Source organism: Myxine glutinosa, chromosome 2 (genome assembly GCF_964187855.1).
Source record: "Myxine glutinosa chromosome 2, kmMyxGlut1.1, whole genome shotgun sequence".
Lineage (NCBI taxonomy): Eukaryota > Metazoa > Chordata > Myxini > Myxiniformes > Myxinidae > Myxine > Myxine glutinosa.
The window spans coordinates 82,921,447-82,944,621 of record NC_136262.1 but is presented as its reverse complement, the minus strand read 5'-3'; the positions used below and the strand labels follow the sequence as shown (position 1 = coordinate 82,944,621).

The 23,175-nt window shown below is 47.3% G+C and overlaps 1 protein-coding gene across 2 annotated transcripts in view; it reads right to left on the bottom strand.

Annotated features, from left to right (window-relative positions):
* The window catches only part of LOC137421640 (thrombospondin type-1 domain-containing protein 4), a 275,809-nt gene that overhangs the window by 155,527 nt on the left and 97,107 nt on the right, over positions 1-23,175 (bottom strand). The window lies entirely within an intron of this gene.

Here is a 23,175-nt window from a genome sequence, read left to right as displayed (position 1 = left end):
CGAGGGAGATTGACTGTCATCTTGACCTTCTTCCATTTTCTAATAATTGCGCCAACAGTTGTTGCCTTCTCACCAAGCTGCTTGCCTATTGTCCTGTAGCCCATCCCAGCCTTGTGCAGGTCTACAAATTTGTCCCTGATGTCCTTAGACAGCTCTCTGGTCTTGCCCATTGTGGAGAGGTTGGAGTCTGATTGATTGAGTGTGGACAGGTCTGGAGACGGCTTTGCGGTCGGTCTTTGCGGTCTCTGTGGTCGGAGACGGTCTGGAGACGTCTTTTATGCAGATAACGAGTTCAAACAGGTGCAGTTAATACAGGTAATGAGTGGAGAATGGGAGGGCTTCTTAATGAAAAAACTAACAGGTCTGTGAGAGCCGGAATTCTTACTGGTTGGTAGGTGATCAAATACTTATTTCATGCAATAAAATGCAAATTAATTACTTAAACATCATACAATGTGATTTTCAGGATTTTTGTTTTAGATTCCGTCTTCCACAGTTGAAGTGTACCTATGATAAAAATTACAGACCTTTACGTGCTTTGTAAGTGGGAAAACCTGCAAAATCGGCAGTGCATCAAATACTTGTTCTCCCCACTGTATATATATATATATATGTATATATGTATATATATATATATATATATATATATATGTATACTATATATATGTATACTATATATATGTATACTATATATATATATATATATATATATATATATATATATATATATATATATATATATATATATATATATATATATATATATATACGTGTGTGTGTGTGTGTGTGTGTGTGTGTGTGTGTGTGTGTGTGTGTGTGTGTGTGTGTGTTTAACACCACATCTATACTATAACAGAGATGTTTGTCTTTGTGTCGCCATTTTTCCCAGAGATGGAAAAACAGATCTTTGTCAAACTTTTAGAGGTTCACCAGTGAGTGTTTTACCTGGAAGTGAGTTTAACAAGAGAGAAGTGAGAAGGAAGGAGTTCAGTGGGACGTTGTGGTGACAAACACCAGGGAGTGTTTTTAGACAAAAAAGATATGTACATTTGAATTTTTTGAAAAAAAAAGTAGAACTTTACTTTATCGTTCTGTAGTGCGATATATATATATATATATATATATATATATATATATATATATATATATATATATATATATATATATATATATATATATATATATATATATATATAGTATATATATATATATATATATATATATATATATATATATATATATATATATATATATATATATATATGTATATATATATATGTATATATATATATATATATATATATATATATATATATATATATATATATATATATATATATATATATATGTAGCTATGTGAAAGGTGAATATATATATATATATATATATATATATATATATATAGCCTTTGTAGCTATGTGAAAGGTGATATTAAATGATCTCCAACCCCATTCCTTTGTGGGTGTAGGGAGGTGTTTTAGACCACCACCAAAAAAAAGTACAAAAACAAAATTTGATTTCTTAAAAATGCCAACAGGATTACAACAGCACCTGGCAACACCGGGTACCCCCTGCTAGTTTGTTATAAACGACATTCATATTCAATAAAATAGGACTTTTCAGAACATGCTATTAAATAACTGCACTCATAAACCATGCCACTATGTTCCCATTGAACTCCTACTCACTTCTCTCTCAAGTGTTAAACTCACTTCCAGGTGATATTTTGCTTTCACATGATGTAGCCAGACTTTCAAATAATTTATTGAAGCATTCAATACTCTTTAACTTTGAGCAAACGCTTTCTTTAAAACTAGAACGGCACTTGCACAGCACAGGGTCTCGCCTCGCGCATTCATTCTGAACACGTTAATATTGTTGCGAATATGGAATTTGGCCTCCATATCCGCTTGTAAATATTCCCCTATTTTCTCCAATACTCCCCAACTTTCCCCAATCCCCCATTCCCTAGTCCCATTGCATGTAAATAACAATCAGTAGAGCCGACCTTCCCCTTATTCCCCCATTAAATGTCGTGCCCAGGTCCACCGCACCACACGTAGACAACTTTCGGACATCTTCCTAGTTATTCTTAGTCTATGTCAGTTAAGGCCTCGTTTCCATTAATTATGACTCTTCGTTGCACCAGAATGTGATTATATGGCATCAGTAGTGAGTTTAGGACCTTTCCCATACCTCCTTCCATCTTCTTCCCCAACAATTACAACAACAACAGAGGAGATGGCGGCGGAGCGGGGGAGGATGCGTCCTCACACCGGCTCGATTAGCGCCATTGACCACGCGCTCCACGGGGTTACCACGGAGGGGCTGGCTGTCAGCTCCTCCTCAAGGGCGGAGCCTGGTAACCCCCCGCACCCAATCAGAAGGGCGGACCGATTCCATCTGGGGCGGCGCTAGCGAGCCGAGGGCGTGTCACTCCCCGCCGGATATACGCGGCCACGCGCCGGATGTGACGTGAGATGCGCCCCGAGCTGGAGAAAGAAGGACCTGCGAGCGCTGAGAGAGAAAGGCCCGCCTGTGAAAGAACGTCCCCTCCGAGCGCTGTGAAACCTCCCGCATCTCTGGACCGGACCGGGTCGATTCTAACCTTTGAGCACAGGTGCACCTGGAGCCATCGCTACCCGCCTGTCCTTTCCATCAACCCCCGTGTGAGTCAGCCGTTGTCCCGTTTGCCTGTCGTCTGTTGGGGAATAATATAAGATTGTGTCTAAGTGCTTGTCTTTCTATGTTGTACCTCTCGTCCCTGTAATCTGACCTTCCGTAACGAATATAATCTCCTCCGGAGGTCTTGAGAACCGTATCCCTGGTGTCGTCATTTTATAACCCAGCCGGGTGTCTTCTTTTTCTTATTGAGCCAGCGTGGCGCGGCTTCGTCAACGTCGAGTATAATCGGTAACTTGTGCAGACGTGGTCATACCAAAACCGCTCGGTAAACTAACATCTAAGCCACGTCTGTAACAATTGGTGTCGAGGAGTGAGATTCGGACCCGGGACTAAATTAGTTAGGCCCAAATTTTGGGAGGGAAAATCGGTTCGGAGCGCGTACTGCGCTCGACAAAATCGATCCGGAGCGCGGTCCCGCGGTTACTGCGCTCGACGAAATTATAACAGCAAAATTTGGATTTGTGTTACGAAACTCGAATTTTGAAAGTCGCGCTATGGCGGATCAAGACGGCTGGGGTCCGGTAGGGGAGAGTGAAGCAGGGTCGGTCCAGGACCAAATTGAGACACGTGAGGAGAGCGAAACAGCGGGGGTAGCAGACGCGCGAAATGGCGCCTCGCACATAGCTACGGCGGCCGCACCCGCTGCACAAGTGGGAGGGATGGCCCAGATGCAGGTCCTCATGGAGCAATTTATGGCGCAAATGCAGGCGTCCCTCAAACTGCAGAGTAACCAATTGGGGAACCGGATGGATGCTCAGGGTGAGCGATTGGAGGGCCAAATGGGGGTAATAAGGGACGAAGCGAGGGCTCAGAGTGAGCAAATGGGGGTAATGAGGGACGAAGCGAGGGGTACCGGTGAGGGGTTAGACAATAATTTTAAGGGATTAGACAAGAAATTTGGGAAGTTAGACAATAATTTTGAGGGGTTAGACAACGGGATAAAAGAAGTGAAAAATGGGTTAATGGGGGTAGAAAATAGAATGGCTGCCCAGGAGAATCAGATAGAGGGAGTGAAAAATGGGTTAGAGGGGTTAGAAAACAGTATGGAAGGCAAATTGAGGGACATGAGGAACCAAGCGGAAAGGGAAGTTAAACAAATGGAGCAGCAGATAGAGGGGGTCAGAATGGGGGTAGAAACCAAACTGGATGCTCACAGGGAGGAAATGGAGCAGATGAGGGTGGCATCTGGGCAGGAGATGCAAGTGATGGGAGAGGAGATCAGAAGAGGAGTGAGTGAGGAGGTCGGAGGAGTGCGCGAGGAGGTGAGGCACTGTAAGGAGCGCATGGAGAAAGAGGTGAGAAAGGGGACTGTAAAGTTACAAGGGGGCATAGAGGACCTGACGCAGGAGGTGGAGCAGCTGACGGTGGGACAGACGGAGTTAGTGGAGCAGGTTCAAAGGAACACTGCGGTATTAGGAGGGTTGAAAGCGACACAGAAGGAACTAAAGGATGACTTGGTAGCGACGAAGAGGGAATGTCAGATGGTACGTGAGGGACTGACAACGAGGTTGGACGAGGTGATAGAGGTAATGGAGACGAAGGACCGGCAGGTGAGGACGCACATGGAAACGGTCAAGGTAGCCTTGGAGGACGAGCTTGAGGAGACGTACCGGGGAATAAAAGAGGTGAGGCACAAATTAGAAGAAGTGGAAGAAGGGGTGAGCGAAATTAAGAAGCGACGGAGAGGGGATAACCAAGAAATAAAAGAGGAGATGAAAGAATTGGTCCAAAGTCTGTGTTCGGATCGTGATGATGTGCTCATTAACCGGATGAGGGATTCGCAGGTGATGGAGGAGAAGCGAAGAGGAAGAGGACCCGGTGTAAGTGGTGACCAATATGGTCGTGCGTATGATGCGCCAGGTGATTTAAGAAGCTTGGGGATTGGTTTGGATCCGGGTGTTCGTGAGAGGCCATTGGTGAAGTGTGCGACAGGTCTGGTGTGCGAAAAAGGAGGTGTGCGAGAAAGTCCGACTCTGGGGTGTGTGAGGAAAAAGTGCGTGCCAAGGAGTGAGGGTGCTGGCGAGAGTGAGTCGGTCGTAGCGCGTGTGCGAGGGGGCACATGGAAGCGCGGTGTGGTGAGTGTTACAGAGGGTGTAACGGGAGAGTGTGCGCGAGAAAGGTGTGTGACGGACAGGTGCATGGGGAAAGAGTGCGCTGTCAAAGGCAAGGAAGAATGCACACCTGTGGTGAGTGTTACAGAGGGTGTAACGGGAGAGTGTGCGCGAGAAAGGTGTGTAACGGACAGGTGCATGGGGAAAGAGTGCGCTGTCAAGAGTAAGGGTGAGTGCGCTGTCAGGAATGGAGGTGAAAGTAGTGAGAGTGACATGGAGCGTGAGTTAGTTGTGACAGGTGAGCGAGGATGTACACCTGGGATGAAAGGATGCACACCTGGAATGGTAGAGCGTGAGTGGGAATGCACGCTGGAGTTGGTGGTGAGGCACGTGGTTGGGTGTGCGAATGAGGGCACACCTGTGATTGTCACAGAGGAGGTGACCGAGGAGGGGGCGCGAAGCGGTGTATTGGTGAGGTGTGCGAGCAACGAATGTGTGCCAAAGTGTTCGGTGGTCAGGTGTGTGACCAAGGCTGTGAGTGGAATGGGTGTACCTGGGTGTGTAAGGAAAGGTACGAGGAGCATGGGCACGGCTGGATGTGTGAGCAAGGAACGGGCTGCGGGATGTAAGCATGCAGGTGAAGCATCGACGTTAGACGGGGTAGAGTTTAGAACGACTTTTAGCCGAAGCAGGCCCTCGGTGCGTGCCGGGCCTCGCTTTGAACGGCCGCGTCCAGGCTCCACTAGGCAGAGCTGGCAGCCCGATAGGAAGGGTCGTTATGGCGACCACGTTTTGTTGAGACGTGCCGGCAGGTCGAGATCGGGACATTGGATGGCTCCACGCCGAGGTGATGCGTGGGATCTCGGCCCGAGTAAGCCCCCGTCCCTGCACCGAGTGCCGGACGCATCCAGCCGCTGGCACAAAACAACCAGCATCCATTGCTTGGCTTTACGAAGCCGGGCTTTGGACAGGGATTGGCGCACCGAGAGGTAGTAGTGAGTAGACTGGGTGATGAGGTTAGTGTTTTGGACCCAAAATTAGAGAAAAACAAAATTTGATGATTGGCAAGGGATTGGCAGTAGTGATTGGCAGATGATGGGTAGTGATTGGCAAATTTTTGATTTATTGAAATTTGATGTGCAAAATTGGTAGTGAGAGACCCCCGATGTGGTGGGATGGCATCCCTGCCACCCTTCCCATGTGGGGGCAAAGGAGCACTAGATTATGGGGTGTATGGCAGTGAAAACTAGCCCGGGTGGGTTAGGATATTGTGTGTAGGGATCTAGCGAAGATGACAGTAGGTAACGTTGAGTTTAGTTAGTGACTGATACCTGTAGTGGGGACGCAGGTAGATTAGTGTGGATGATAATGACGAGGGAGCGCAATAGTTTAAAGGGACGACTGGGAAGCGCAAGTTTCAGAAGGGAGTAGTTAGCTGAGATGATGCCGTGTGTGTGAGGATGGAACAGGTGTGATTGCACAGGTGTGCAATTGGACAGGTGTGTGGAGCAGTGTATGAGTAGTGAGTGTGTGGATCAGCGCGAATGCGCTTGGGGAGAGAAGGGTGCAGGTGGCACCAGGTGTGAGAGCACAGGTGTGCAGGTACAGGTGTGTGGAGAGAGTTGGAGTAAGTGGTACGGAGTGGTGTGCATGGTGCGAAGGTGTGGATGGGGGAAGAGTGGACCCCTTTCACGAGTACCCGGGGCGGGTAGTGTAAGTGTTAGGTAGAGGGTACAGGTAAATTGTGGTTGGATATTGGCATTTGTGGTGCGGTTGCAGAATGGTGTTGTGGATGGGTGCATTAGTGTTGTGGAAATGGCTGGGCGTGTAGCCTGTTAGTGTGTGTAGTTGGTTGGGCACTCCACCACTGTGAGGATGTCGGCCAGGTGAGGCCGCAGGTGGGCTCTGGGAGCCGGTAGTTGTGAGTGGGTGCCTGAGGATCCCGGGTGTGGATCGGGCAGCCCAGTGCCAGAGAGGGCACGGAGTGGGGAGAGCGCCAGAGGGCCTTCCCCAGGTAGATAGGTTAGGGTAAGGAGCAGGTAAGCTCGGGTGGCAACTGCAGTGGTGGAGGTGTGCAGGTGGGTAGACCCGCTGGGAGAGGTACACGCCACAGCCCGGAAATTGTGCGAGGGCACCGGGAGATGAATCGGGGGAGTGAGACCCCAAATTGAAAAGCACCACAGTTTGGCCAATGGGAATTGGTTTTTAGAACCCATAGTGTAAGAGGGCCAATGGTTTGGCCGGAGAGAGACCCCGGGTAGTGTAAAGTTGTTAAAATCATTTAGGAAATAGTTAGGATTGATGAACCTGTCGCACCATAAGCAGCCACTTACCTGTGGTGATGATGATGACTCCACACCTGTGTTTTCTTTGTTTGTAGCAGGAAATGAGATTGCTGTGGATTTGTGAGACGCATCACGACGTGGATGAGACATTGGGGTGATTCCATCTCTCCCTCCCTAGGAGGGACTGATGATGAATTGGTAATGGCAAATTATGATGTTGAGTTGGAGATGGCAAATTTTGATGAGAGTTGAAAATGGCAAATTTGATTGGTTAGGAGGGAGAGAAGACGAATTTGGTTTATGGGAGGAACGGGGAAGACAGTAGGGATGTTTGTTGATTTGTAAAGTAGATGTTTATGGGTAGTGTTGTGTTTTGTGGATACAGTAAGGGGTAAGGGAGGGGCCATGTAGGTTACCTGGTGGGGGGGGGGGGGCGTACGATAGGAACGTACCTGTCTCACCTGGTTCCCATGTGCCCCCAGTGTGCATCACCTTACATTGCGTGCACTTTTGCGCCCTTACCACCTTACTCACTTGTCTGCTTCTTTTGTCTCCCACCTCCGAGGATCTGGCTTTGGGGTAGAGAGAGAGGAGAGAGAGGTGCTGGCTGCGCAGTTGTGGGCCTGCACTTTCGCTGTTCGCTGCCTGGATCGGTACACCATATGGACCGCAATGTTTGTGGCCACCCACAATGGACCGCAGTTCGTTTGCGGCCAAGCACCACCCGGGGATGGACCTATGGGTCAACGTGGCACCTATGCCATAAAGGTGAACCACTGTTAATTAACACCACTGAAGGCCACACGAAGAGCAAGAGACACCTGCAGGGTTAGGGGTTGTCGAATTTATTTTTATTCCAATGAACAATGGTGACTGCACCGATTGGTGGTGGGGTGGTGCTTTTGATGCTCGGGAAGGGTGCTCTGCACGTTATTAAAGGCCGTCGGCCACAGAGCACTCGTGGGTTGGTGTATCGATGCTGGCAAGCGCGCTCTCTCTATGCATAACATCTGCATGTGTTCCTCCAAAAACAGGTCCTGGATCGTAGTGTAGATATCAGCGTAATCTTGTAAATAATGCTCCCTACCGGCTGTATGTTTAGTTTGCGAATTCTTTCCGGATTCGGTTATCCTGTGGGTGTGTTTCTGTGAGGAGAAGGGTGCAACGTCGCAGGGGGACATATTTACTCATTCGTGAATATCTGTAAAACTGTCGCACTCAGGGTAGAGTTAATAGTAGAGGGAACTACATTGCGTGCCACACTAAAGTAGGTAAAAATTTATCGGGTCGGGACGCCCCGAGGGTAGAGAAGGGTGCAATGTTGCGAATATGGAATTTGGCCTCCATATCCGCTTGTAAATATTCCCCTATTTTCTCCAATACTCCCCAACTTTCCCCAATCCCCCATTCCCTAGTCCCATTGCATGTAAATAACAATCAGTAGAGCCGACCTTCCCCTTATTCCCCCATTAAATGTCGTGCCCAGGTCCACCGCACCACACGTAGACAACTTTCGGACATCTTCCTAGTTATTCTTAGTCTATGTCAGTTAAGGCCTCGTTTCCATTAATTATGACTCTTCGTTGCACCAGAATGTGATTATATGGCATCAGTAGTGAGTTTAGGACCTTTCCCATACCTCCTTCCATCTTCTTCCCCAACAATTACAACAACAACAGAGGAGATGGCGGCGGAGCGGGGGAGGATGCGTCCTCACACCGGCTCGATTAGCGCCATTGACCACGCGCTCCACGGGGTTACCACGGAGGGGCTGGCTGTCAGCTCCTCCTCAAGGGCGGAGCCTGGTAACCCCCCGCACCCAATCAGAAGGGCGGACCGATTCCATCTGGGGCGGCGCTAGCGAGCCGAGGGCGTGTCACTCCCCGCCGGATATACGCGGCCACGCGCCGGATGTGACGTGAGATGCGCCCCGAGCTGGAGAAAGAAGGACCTGCGAGCGCTGAGAGAGAAAGGCCCGCCTGTGAAAGAACGTCCCCTCCGAGCGCTGTGAAACCTCCCGCATCTCTGGACCGGACCGGGTCGATTCTAACCTTTGAGCACAGGTGCACCTGGAGCCATCGCTACCCGCCTGTCCTTTCCATCAACCCCCGTGTGAGTCAGCCGTTGTCCCGTTTGCCTGTCGTCTGTTGGGGAATAATATAAGATTGTGTCTAAGTGCTTGTCTTTCTATGTTGTACCTCTCGTCCCTGTAATCTGACCTTCCGTAACGAATATAATCTCCTCCGGAGGTCTTGAGAACCGTATCCCTGGTGTCGTCATTTTATAACCCAGCCGGGTGTCTTCTTTTTCTTATTGAGCCAGCGTGGCGCGGCTTCGTCAACGTCGAGTATAATCGGTAACTTGTGCAGACGTGGTCATACCAAAACCGCTCGGTAAACTAACATCTAAGCCACGTCTGTAACAATATTATGGTCCACTGCTATAATGGCCCATATACCCGTATCATCCTTGTACCCTATTATGTCACATAGTCTCTTGGCATGGCCTATGAACTTCGTAAATTTAATTCTTCACTCACATCGGGTCATATATCAGATATATGACGTTTCAGATTTTTCAGATAAAGATTACAATTCAACCAATTATGGCAGGATTTCCACTTCACCTATGACATCATCATTATCACCCTTTCAACGGCATGGGGAGTTCGTGATATATGCCAAGTTGAATTTTTTTTTTCTTTCAGCGATTTCGGAGGAAAACAACCGTTTAGAGGCCATTTTTCCCCGCAAAGCGGGGGTTGGCCTTTTCGGGGACCGTGGTAGTTGTTGTTTTTTGGTCCCCTTTTTAAAGCAATGTTTTACGGCCGGATGCCCTTCCTGACGCCAACCCTTTTTGCCGCCTTCAACGACAAGCAGGGAATTACCAGTGAACTGGTACTCAATTAGCCGACCTCGGAAGGATGACAGGCTGAGTCAACCCCCCTGGCATTAATTCGGCGATCGACCGAGATTCGAACCCAGGATCCTAGGATCCTAAGCCGGCACCCTAGCCGCTAGCCCAACACCAGGGCATGGCACCAGGGCACCAGGGCACCAGGGCACCAGGGCACCAGGGCACCAGGGCACCAGGTTCGGAGGAAGTGATGTCCAAATTTTTTTATTTAATCCAATATGGCTGCCATACCTATGACCTATGACGTCAGAGTCAGCAATAAAATATTCACTATGGGGATTGGGGACTTTGTTCTATTTTTCACGTTTCAAATCGATCGGACAGGCGGTTGCAGAGAAAAACATTTTTAAAGTGAAAATATATAGACACAGACACACCCACCCAGACACACACACACACACACACACACACACACACACACACACACACACACACACACACACACACACACACAGATGGTGGCGGCAAAGAAGGTGGCATGACTTGCCGGTCGTGCCGCCTCCCTCTCACCTAGGATGGAGAGGACTCGGATCTGTGTTGAATAAATCAGTATCGAAGACAGTAAAGACTGACCTGAGAACGGTAGCTTTGATGGGACGAGAAGGTGGTCGGTGTCGCACCATTCGATATGTGTTTGGGCGGCCTGGGTCTGGAGCTTGGTGGGACTTGTGGGCCCCGTGCTGCCGGGTGGGAAGGCCTGGGCTTTGATGGACCTCCTCCTGTAGAGCTCCATCCATTGATGATGTGAGAGAGTGAGATGAGATCGAGGATTCGTGCCATATGCGGCAGCTTTGTGATGGTTTTGATGGGGCGGAGGGTCATGCACGTGGCGCCGATGGTCGCATGGATTGCCTGGGACATGGCCTGGCTTGGCGGATTGCTGGGTTTCTCTGACCTCGTCATGCTGGAAGCAAGGGCCCAGGATTTGGCAACTCCCTTTATGCCATGTTATGCCTGCAGGGAACCAAACTCCATGAGATCCAGTAACGTGCTGAATACAACAGCTTCATGAGCAGTTTTGATGTGGGTAGTAGGAGGCACCCGTGGCTTGATTGGTTTTGCCGACGCTAACCACGCATGCGCGCACAGGGAGGGGGGTCTGGGATTTGGTGGACCTGAGTGGAGCGGGGGGCATGAGAAAGATGAGGACCGGTGGCGGTGACACACGCATGCACGCGCGCACACACACACACACAGGTGCATGGGTGGTGATTTACACGTACACATGCACGATTATGGTTTATACACAAGTTTGGCTTTGGTTTTGCTTGTGGTTTTGCTTTGACATGCATGGTTTTGTGTTGCTTGACATGACTGTGTATTGCATGCACACATTATTTTTTGCATTATATACACATATACATATTGTACACATGTTGTATTGTATACACACATGTTATAGGTGACTTGCTGTACAGTGGTATGTTGTGTACATGCATCTTGTGCATGACATATTGCACATATTTTGTGTACACACACACACACAGACATACACACACACACATACAGTAACACACACACACACACACATACACACACACACACATACAGTAACACACACACACACACATACACACACACACATACACACATACATGCACACACACACGAAGTCAGACAGGGGGTTGCAATAGTCTCACACACCCTTTTTTTTTTTTTTTTTTTTTTTTTTTTTTTTATATACAAGATCGAGGCTCGTGAAAGAGCGAACATTAATCACACAGAAAGACAAACCGACACATACAACATATAACATCGGGAGCGGGAGACAAGATGGGGAGAGAGAGGGAAGGACACAAACACAACATTTGAGAGCAGGGACCGAGAGACATGGAGACATCGAGAGATCTGTGAGAGGGAGAGGGCTTTGGGGGGGGGGGGCATGGGAAGGGGTGGGCATGGGAAGGGGGGGCATGGGAAGGGGGGGGGGTGGGAGAGGTATAAAACATATGGACACTGCCAGGACTTCCAGGAAAGAAGTTGGAATTTCAAACAAGGTGGATCTGGGGTGAATTAGCGGGGGTAGAAAAGATCAAGGTTTTGGATGGGGGTTGATGGATTGAAGCGGTGTATGGTTCATGAATCAATGATATAAGCGTTGTTCGGCACTAATATTAATAACCGAGGAAGTAAGGAATTCGCCTCGGTCTTTTGATCGCAATATCATTTTCGAAATAATGATAACGTAACTTTAATGTTACAGTAAATCTAATCATAACAGCAATCCCTTCGTAGTGACTGCAAACGTACTGGAAGTTAAAATATATAATCTTCTACATATTAAAGAAGCGGCAGCTTTGTTTCCGTTACGTCATTATGTCTATGCACGCGCGTCTCAACTTCAGGGGAGACTAATAATGTTATCAATACAACACACAGCACTGTCAAATCTCTCACACTCTGTTGTCACTTTGATCTTGTGCCCATCAATCCATCTCTCCCTCTCTCTCTCTCCCTTTGGCCCAGTGCTGATTCTCAATCAAATTGTGCACTGTGTTTATGCTGTTTCGACATTGTGATGAAGAGAGGGAAGCGGTGGGCGGGGTGCTGGGTTGTTGGACAATCTTAACCCCAGCGGTGTTTTTCCACTCGAAAAATAATACATGAAACACAAGTCATGTGGACACCCTAAAATGCACCAGGATTGCAAACTTCAAACCGGTGACCACATGATTAATATCACACTGGTACATTATAGGTTGTGCATTTCTGGGTCTCCATTTTTCAGCAAAAACTACATATTAGCTCTTGCCAAATATTTGATTCGGTCAAAAATCGAAGACTTACTTATGGAGAAGATGACTGAGAGTGATTACGTCTGACTGTACTTTGGAACAATACTGAGATGGAAAATAAACAAAAAACCAAAGGGATTCATGAAAAGGATAAACAACGCTCTGAGCAATAACAGCATTCTTGAAGTGATGTAGTCAGTAATGTTTACTGTTATATATCATTGAGAGAGTATTTTTGGTGGAGTTTTGGGGTCCGTAAAGAAACTTTGATTGCAAGAATTTAACCAATTGCAGAACATATGTGTTCTGCTTGTGGTCTATTCAAAATGCTGTGTTTTTTGTGCCATAAACCCAGTTCCCAATCTGGGTCCTTCATCGCTAAACTTACAGAAGACCGACAAGAGCCCCAAATCAGCCCCTAACTCACCACTCTCTCCTTACAACCCGGCCGCTGCCTCTGCAACGACGGCAGGAATTCCACACATTCCGGATGCATCGGAGACGCTGCCAAGATCGCATGGGCTTTCTTTCTTCTGTCTCCATTTGTCGATCCAGGCTCAGGGACTGTCCCATAGGAGACGTAAAATGTGGGATTAAAAGTACGTCCTTTGGCCGCAACTAGAGTCGTGTCGGAGAACTGCAAGAAGTACCAGACCGACATATCGACTTAACTGGAGAATTAACATACTTAAGTTAGGCTAACCCCCGCTCTAGCAGGGAAAATGGCATTAAAATGCCTGCAGACTTGAATAAGGCTAACTCCCGCTCTAGCAGGGAAAATGACCTTAAAATGCCTGCAGACTTGAATGAGGCTGACACCCGCTCCAGCAGGGAAAATGACCTTAAAATGCCTGCAGACTTAAGTTAGGCTAACCCCCGCTCCAGCAGGGAAAATGGCATTAAAATGCCTGCAGACTTAAGTTAGGCTAACCCCCGCTCCAGCAGGTAAAATGACCTTAAAATGCCTGCAGACTTGAATGAGGCTGACCCCCGCTCTAGCAGGGAAAATGGCATTAAAATGCCTGCAGACTTGAATGAGGCTGACCCCCGCTCTAGCAGGGAAAATGACCATAAAATGCCTGCAGACTTGAATGAGGCTGACCCCCGCTCCAGCAGGGAAAATGACCTTAAAATGCCTGCAGACTTGAATTAGGCTAACTCCCGCTCTAGCAGGGAAAATGGCATTAAAATGCCTGCAGACTTGAATTAGGCTAACTCCCGCTCTAGCAGGGAAAATGGCATTAAAATGCCTGCAGACTTGAATGAGGCTGACCCCCGCTCCAGCAGGGAAAATGACCTTAAAATGCCTGCAGACTTGAATTAGGCTAACTCCCGCTCTAGCAGGGAAAATGACCTTAAAATGCCTGCAGACTTGAATGAGGCTGACCCCCGCTCCAGCAGGGAAAATGACCTTAAAATGCCTGCAGACTTGAATTAGGCTAACTCCCGCTCCAGCAGGGAAAATGGCATTAAAATGCCTGCAGACTTGAATTAGGCTAACTCCCGCTCTAGCAGGGAAAATGGCATTAAAATGCCTGCAGACATGAATTAGGCTAACCCCCGCTCTAGCAGGGAAAATGGCATTAAAATGCCTGCAGACTTGAATTAGGCTAACTCCCGCTCCAGCAGGGAAAATGGCATTAAAATGCCTGCAGACTTGAATTAGGCTAACTCCCGCTCTAGCAGGGGAAATGGCATTAAAATGCCTGCAGACTTGAATTAGGCTAACCCCCGCTCTAGCAGGGAAAATGGCATTAAAATGCCTGCAGACTTGAATTAGGCTAACTCCCGCTCCAGCAGGGAAAATGGCATTAAAATGCCTGCAGACTTGAATTAGGCTAACTCCCGCTCCAGCAGGGAAAATGGCATTAAAATGCCTGCAGACTTGAATTAGGCTAACTCCTGCTCTAGCAGGGAAAATGGCATTAAAATGCCTGCAGACTTGAATTAGGCTAACTCCCGCTCTAGCAGGGAAAATGGCATTAAAATGCCTGCAGACTTGAATTAGGCTAACCCCCGCTCCAGCAGGGAAAATGACCTTAAAATGCCTGCAGACTTGAATTAGGCTAACTCCCGCTCTAGCAGGGAAAATGGCATTAAAATGCCTGCAGACTTGAATTAGGCTAACTCCCGCTCCAGCAGGGAAAATGGCATTAAAATGCCTGCAGACTTGAATTAGGCTAACTCCCGCTCTAGCAGGGAAAATGACCTTAAAATGCCTGCAGACTTGAATTAGGCTAACTCCTGCTCTAGCAGGGAAAATGACCTTAAAATGCCTGCAGACTTGAATTAGGCTAACTCCCGCTCTAGCAGGGAAAATGGCATTAAAATGCCTGCAGACTTGAATTAGGCTAACTCCCGCTCTAGCAGGGAAAATGGCATTAAAATGCCTGCAGACTTGAATTCGGCTAACCCCCGCTCTAGCAGGGAAAATGGCATTAAAATGCCTGCAGACTTGAATTAGGCTAACCCCGGCTCTAGCAGGGAAAATAGCCTTAAAATGCCTGCAGACTTGAATTCGGCTAACCCCCGCTCTAGCAGGGAAAATGGCCTTAAAATGCCTGCAGACTTGAATGAGGCTAACCCCGGCTCGAGCAGGGAAAATGGCCTTAAAATGCCTGCAGACTTGAATTAGGCTAACCCCTACTCTAGCAGGGAAAATGGCATTAAAATGCCTGCAGACTTGAATTAGTCTAACCCCTGCTCTCGCAGGGAAAATGGCCTTAAAATGCCTGCAGACTTGAATTAGGCTAACCCCGGCTCTAGCAGGGAAAATGGCCTTAAAATGCCTGCAGACTTGAATTAGGCTAACCCCCACTCTAGCAGGGAAAATGGCATTAAAATGCCTGCAGACTTGAATTAGGCTAACCCCCGCTCTAGCAGGGACAATGGCCTTAAAATGCCTGCAGACTTGAATTAGGCTAACCGCCGCTCTAGCAGGGAAAATGGCCTTAAAATGCCTGCAGACTTGAATGAGGCTAACCCCCGCTCTAGCAGGGGAAATGGCCTTAAAATGCCTGCAGACTTGAATGAGGCTAACCCCCGCTCTAGCAGGGGAAATGGCCTTAAAATGCCTGCAGACTTGAATGAGGCTAACCCCGGCTCGAGCAGGGGAAATTGCCTTAAAATTCCTGCAGACTTGAATTAGGCTAACCCCGGCTCTAGCAGGGAAAATGGCATTAAAATGCCTGCAGACTTGAATTAGGCTAACCCCTGCTCTAGCAGGGAAAATGGCCCTAAAATGCCTGCAGACTTGAATTAGGCTAACCACGGCTCTAGCAGGGAAAATGGCCTTAAAATGCCTGCAGACTTGAATTAGGCTAACCCCCAATCTAGCAGGGAAAATGGCATTAAAATGCCTGCAGACTTGAATTAGGCTAACCCCCGCTCTAGCAGGGACAATGGCCTTAAAATGCCTGCAGACTTGAATTAGGCTAACCCCCGCTCTAGCAGGGAAAATGGCCTTAAAATGCCTGCAGACTTGAATGAGGCTAACCCTCGCTCTAGCAGGGGAAATGGCCTTAAAATGCCTGCAGACTTGAATTAGGCGAACCCCCGCTCTAGCAGGGAAAATGACCTTAAAATGCCTGCAGACCTGAATTTGGCTAACCCCCGCTCCAGCAGGGAAAATGACCTTAAAATGCCTGCAGACCTGAATTAGGCGAACCCCCGCTCTAGCAGGGAAAATGACCTTAAAATGCCTGCAGACCTGAATTTGGCTAACCCCCGCTCCAGCAGGGAAAATGACCTTAAAATGCCTGCAGACTTGAATTAGGCTAACCCCCGCTCTAGCAGGGAAAATGGCCTTAAAATGCCTGCAGACTTGAATTAGGCTAACCCCCGCTCCAGCAGGGAAAATGACCTTAAAATGCCTGCAGACCTGAATTAGGCTAACCCCCGCTCTGGCAGGGAAAATGGCCTTAAAATGCCTGCAGACTTGAATTAGGCTAACCCCCGCTCCAGCAGGGAAAATGACCTAAAAATGCCTGCAGACTTGAATTAGGCTAACCCCCGCTCTAGCATGGAAAATGGCCTTAAAATGCCTGCAGACTTGAATTAGGCTAACCCCCGCTCCAGCAGGGAAAATGGCATTAAAATGCCTGCAGACTTGAATTAGGCTAACCCCCGCTCCAGCAGGGAAAATGGCCTTAAAATGCCTGCAGACTTGAATTAGGCTAACCCCCGCTCAAGCAGGGAAAATGGCCTTAAAATAACTGCAGACTTGAATGAGGCTAACCCCCGCTCTAGCAGGGAAAATGGCCTTAAAATGCCTGCAGACTTGAATGAGGCTAACCCCCACTCTAGCAGGGAAAATGGCCTTAAAATGCCTGCAGACTTGAATTACGCTAACCCCCGCTCTCGCAGGGAAAATGGCCTTAAAATGCCGGCAGACTTGAATTAGGCTAACCCCGGCTCTAGCAGGGAAAATGACCTTAAAATGCCTGCAGACTTGAATTAGGCTAACCCCCACTCTAGCAGGGAAAATGGCATTAAAATGCCTGCAGACTTGAATTAGGCTAACCCCCGCTCTAGCAGGGAAAATGGCCTTAAAATGCCTGCAGACTTGAATTAGGCTAACCCCCGCTCCAGCAGGGAAAATGACCTTAAAATGCCTGCAGACGTGAATTAGGCTAACCCCCGCTCTAGCAGGGAAAATGGCCTTAAAATGCCTGCAGACTTGAATTAGGCTAACCCCCGCTCCAGCAGGGAAAATGACCTTAAAATGCCTGCAGACTTGAATTAGGCTAAACCCCGCTCAAGCAGGGAAAATGGCCTTAAAATACCTGCAGACTTGAATTAGGCTAACTCCCGCTCTAGCAGGGAAAATGGCATTAAAATGCCTGCAGACTTGAATTAGGCTAACCCCCGCTCCAGCAGGGAAAATGGCCTTAAAATGCCTGCAGACTTGAATTAGGCTAACTCCTGCTCTAGCAGGGAAAATGGCCTTAAAATGCCTGCAGACTTAAATTAGGCTAACCCCCACTCTAGCAGGGAAAATGGCCTTAAAATGCCTGTTGTAACAGACTTGAATTAGGCTAACCCCTGCTCCAGCAGGGGAAATGGCCTTAAAATGCCTGTTGTAACAGACTTGAATTAGGCGAACCCCCGCTCTAGCAGGGAAAATGGCCTTAAAATGCCTGTTGTAACATATAGTGCAGGCCCATATGTCATAACAATATTGTTTGTGTTTTTTGTTTGTTAAAATTGATTTAGCAATGGATTCTGCTTCAGAATATTATAGAGATGTAAAAAAAATAGGGTTCCATTTTTTCTTTTACGTCTAATAGGTAGTAATTCGAAGAAATCCAAGATGGCCGCCATAAAATTTGGAAAATACACTTTTGTGCATATCTTTGTATCTAGATATCATATAAACATGAATAATATGTCCTTTTATATGTTTTCAGACCCAAGGAAGCCATTTCTGCCATTGTTTTTACAGAAAAATGCAAGGAAAATAAAATAGTGGACATATACCAGCCAAAGTGGGGTCGGCCGGCATGAAATCGGTTAATTAAGTTTCCACCATCTAGTTAAGGTCTGGTTTTGACTGTGTTGACGAAATGTGAATCTGAATAGTAGTATCTATCTTTGCAGGACCGACGACAGTTCAAGAGTGTCTAGAAAATTACACCTACCTTCAAGATGAGTGACTCACCACCCAGGAAGATTGAGAAGTCAGTAGATTTCGGACTTTGTTTTGTATGCCAAATGGCCATAGGGCAAACAGACTATACAACCTTTGTAACGAAACCAAAACTCTCCTCTGTCGAGAAACTGATGGCAGGTGCTGAGGAACAGTACACGTATGGTGAAACAAAGTTTGCATCATTGAATAGACGTTTGCAATATTCCTCTGCTGAAGAATTGCTCGCAAAAGGTCTCCGCTACCATAAAGCTTGTTACAAAGATGTTACCAATAAGATGCACATTGATCGAGCAAAGGCTAGGTTTGAGAAAGGAACAACATCAGGCAGTGCCGCAGAAATCCGACTGAAAAAGAGAGGACGACCAAGTTCTAGTGATCTAGGGGAAAGCACGTCAACATCCAGAAGGTGTTCCCGAGAACAGACATTTGACGCGCTCAGATGTGTCATATGCCAGGAAGACAGAGGAAGTGAACTACACAATGTGTCAACAAAGAACATGGGACTCCAGATCAGAAACATTGGCCAAGAAACAAGTAATGACAATCTGAAAGTGAGACTGAACAGTGTCATAAGTTCGCCTGACCCATTGCAAGCAATGGCTGAGGACATGAAATATCATTTACCATGTGTAGTTAAGGCCAAACGTGCTATAGTTAAGACGGAAAAACAAACAGAAACAACCAATGTTAACTTTGGTCAGGTGTTATCAGACCTTGAACTCATTGAAATTGTTGAAACTGCGTTGAATGATACTACTGAAAATGCTGTGCTGAATATGAATGAAATTCATGTAACCTATGTCAATTTACTTAAGGAGCACGACTTTCCGGTCTCAGACAACCATAGTTATAAGCCATACCTGAAACAATTGATCCTAGACAACATTGCCGATGTTCATTTCAGCCGGCCCTCAAACAAAACAAAGCCAGAGCAGATTCTTTCCACAAAGCTCAAAGACCACATGATATCAAGCACAATTACAGCAGACAGCATCAAAGACGATTTTAAAGTACTTTTGCGAGCTGCGAAAATATTGAGGAAAGACATCGCATCTTCCCCATCATGGAAATTTAATGGAACCTTTGCTGATTACAAGCCACCCCCGATGCTCAACATCTTCTGCAAGCATGCAGTCATGGGAACAAGGAAAGTAGGAAATAGCAACAGGGAGGACTCCATTGGTGTGAGTGCATCATTGTTGGCGCAGCACTTTGTCGGTGCTTATAAATCTGACCGACAGGTATCGTACGAACCAAGAAGCGAGGATGGATCATTCAAACAACGATTTGAAACTCCATTGAGTGTGGGCTTAGCTCTCGACATACACAAAAACACACGATCCAAGGCGCTTGTAGAGAAACTTGCACATCTGGACCTCGCCATCTCCTACAAAAAGGTCATGGAGATTGAGACCAGCATTGCCAACTCCGTACTGAAGCAAATGGAGTCCACCGGAGGCATCTGTCTACCACCATGGTTGGTTCAGGACACGTTCGTCTGGTTTGCCATGGACAACATCGATTTTCTAGAGTCAACTCCTTGCGGGATGAATACCCTTCATGGTACAGCAATTGCGATCTACCAGCCTGTATCACCGGAGAAATCACCCATGATACCACCAATTGAACTTGACCGGTCATCAAAAGCTCAAACGATACATGATGCAGTTGGCTGTAAAACGTTGACCTGCAAGAAGCCAGCACCCGAGAAGAGAAAGAGCGACTGCAAGCTGCTCACATCAAAACCCGAGACAGACAAGAACAAGAAAACCGATATGACCTGGATGATTGGATGCCTGAACTTCGAGGAAGAAGGAGAAGTTGACGTCAAACTCACAGCTCCGGGGACGTGGGGAGCCTTCAATTCCTTGCTATCTTCGTCCAGTGAGAAGACCAATGTTGCTCTCGTTCCTCCGTTGATAAGGTCGCCTCCTACAGACTATGATACACTGTACACGGGTCTGATGAGAGCTCACAACATCACAACTCGTGTTATGGGGAGTGAGGCAATCACAGTCATGACTCTCGATTTGCAGCTATACGACCTGGCGATGAAGCTGTGGGTGGAACGCGAGGCCATCAGGAAGCAATTCCTCTTCCGACCTGGTGAGCTACATGTTGTGTTTTGGGCCTTAGCTGCATTAGGAAAATACGTGGAAGGGAGTGGAATTGATCAGGCATGGGTCGAGGCTGGACTTTTCTCGCCAACCACAGTGAGCCAAATACTAAATGGGAGGCACTTGTATCGAGCTCTGGAGGCACACATGGTAACACTGATCGCTTTGTACAACCTGTACTTCCAGAGATTCCTGGCAATGGAACCTGAAGAAAGGGCCTATCTGAACGAGTCATCTGTTCGTCTGGGAGAGGCATATCAGAGAGACATCAGCGGGAGCATGGAGCCAGAGAAGAATCTATGCGACATTCTCAAAAAAACATTGGCCATGATGGAGTCCAGAGATATGACCAAAAAACTGGAACAATTTGAGGTCAGCACAAACAAGATACAGCGCTTCATCCTGAACTACATGAAACAGTTTGAGACTATCCTTCTGTTCATTAGAAGTACAAGACAACGTGATCTGCTGCTGCATATGGAGAGCATCGAGTCTCTCACGAAGTACTTCTTCGCTCACGATCATCTAAACTATGCTCGGTTGCTCCCTCTCTACATTTCAACAATGCAGGAGACTGAAAAGCAGCACCCAGAACTGTGGAGGGAATTCATGAAAGGGAACTTCTGTGTGACAAAAGGATTGGCAGGCTTCACATCAATAGCCCCAGACCATGGCATTGAGCAAGAAAACCGTACACTGAAGGTGATTGGAGGAATCGTAGGGATAACTCAAAATGAGAAGGCGCTTGACAAGTTCTTCCTCATTGCACCTGAGCTGTCAAAGTCACTGCACGAGTTTGCGGAGGGATATGGTCTTGGTGAAAACCAGAGCAGAAAACAACAATACGAAATCACGGGGGGAAAGCTTTCCCGGGTGATGAGCCATGCCTCCAAGCTTTCTAGGGTGTTCCGTGAACATGGCGATCCATTTATGGAAGAGGAAGTAGACGAGGTCTACAACCTGCTCACCAAAGAAGTCATGAATGAAAAAGTGTCCAGCGACATCTTAGAGCGCGACGAGATCGGACAACAGATGTTCCAGCAATTTGCCACAGATCGTTTAGCTGAGGGAAAACTTTCTGTGTGGGACAAAATGACGAAAAGAAAACTTCGAACATTCAAGAGTTCGAATGCCACAACAGAAGTGAGATCGGGCGACAAGCTGATCAAAGTCAAAGAAGAGCGAGGATTGTTGCAGAGGTTCATCGTTATCTCACGGAGCCGACCAGAGCTCGACCTGAAAGAATGTATTGGCACCTATGAATTTGGCATCGTTCCACGTTCTTTATTTGCATCTGATGGATCCCTCTTGTTGGCATACGACAAGGCAAAAATCCTTCGTCAACTTGAGCATCTGGCTGAGCCTGAAGAGCAGGATGTACATGATCCACCAGGAGAACCTATTTCGACAGAAATCAATGAGCATCAAGACGCGGGAATTGCCGCTTTGAATGATGCAGCAGCACACGCTGGGGAAGAAACTAATGACCCATCAACTGACTATGAAATCTCAAGCCAAAATTTGCAGGAACCCTCTCAGATCAGCCAAAACCCAGACACAACCACAAGATCAGGAGTGATCAATGAAAACGAGACTACTTCTCGCCATAGAGTGATAATCATTGATGGCATGGCTCTTGTTAACGGGATCTCCAAAACAGAACAAATGATTACATGCAGTGACTTTGCTCAATCGTTCATTGAACGCCTCGAAAATATTGCCGTGCATTATGATGACGTGAGGTTGGTATTCGACCGATACATCGATAACTCACTGAAAGACAAAATGCGCCTAAAGAGGACAAAGGGGAAATCAACATACTATCACGTCAGGGATAGTACATTGATCCAGAAGATTTCACTCAAAGATTTCCTTTCCAATGTGAAGACCAAGGCAGAGCTTACAGAGTACTTGGCTGTGAAGTGTCTATCTTACAGCAAGGCTCATCCAAACAAGTTGAAGAAGTTCATGGTGACATCAGGAACTAAGACCACGGGCAACACTGAAGTTCCAGACAGTCTACTCACGCACAGCCAAGAAGAGGCCGATACACTCTTAATTCTGCATGCTCTCACAGTCGACAAAGATGCAGAAGTTATCATTGATTCGCCAGATACCGATATCTTCCTCCTACTGATTCAGAGATTTCACGATCTACCACCTGCTACGAGGTTTCTCACTGGGAAGGGAAAGTTGAGGAGGAGCATTGCAGTCCAACCTATTCATGGCATGCTAGGAGAGAAACGTGCGTCTGCAATACTTGGATTCCACGCATTCACGGGAAGTGACATGTCTGGAAGGTTCGCTGGCAGGAGCAAGGACTGGTGCTTTAAGGTCTTCATGACATGTGACAACAAGATATGGGAGGCTCTGGAGTCTTTGGGACAAACTGATCCGTCACCAGAAGTGTGTTCCCAGCTGGAACGCTTCGTCTGTCTGCTGTACAAGTCTAAAGTTCACACGAAAGTAAACGAGCTTCGCTGGTTCTTATTCTCCAACCGTGCTGCTGAGGGAGAGAGTCTTCCACCTACCACTGGTTCGCTAAAGTTACACGTTCAGCGAGCACATTATATCGCAATGATATGGAGAAAGGCAGCAGAAAGCCATCCGTCCCTTCCATCACCTGTCGAGTATGGTTGGCAGTTACTTTCGGATGATGGGGTTTATGCCCCAAGTCGATGCCTGAATCCTCCAGCCCCAGAAGCAATAATGAATCTCGTGAACTGTGGGTGCAAG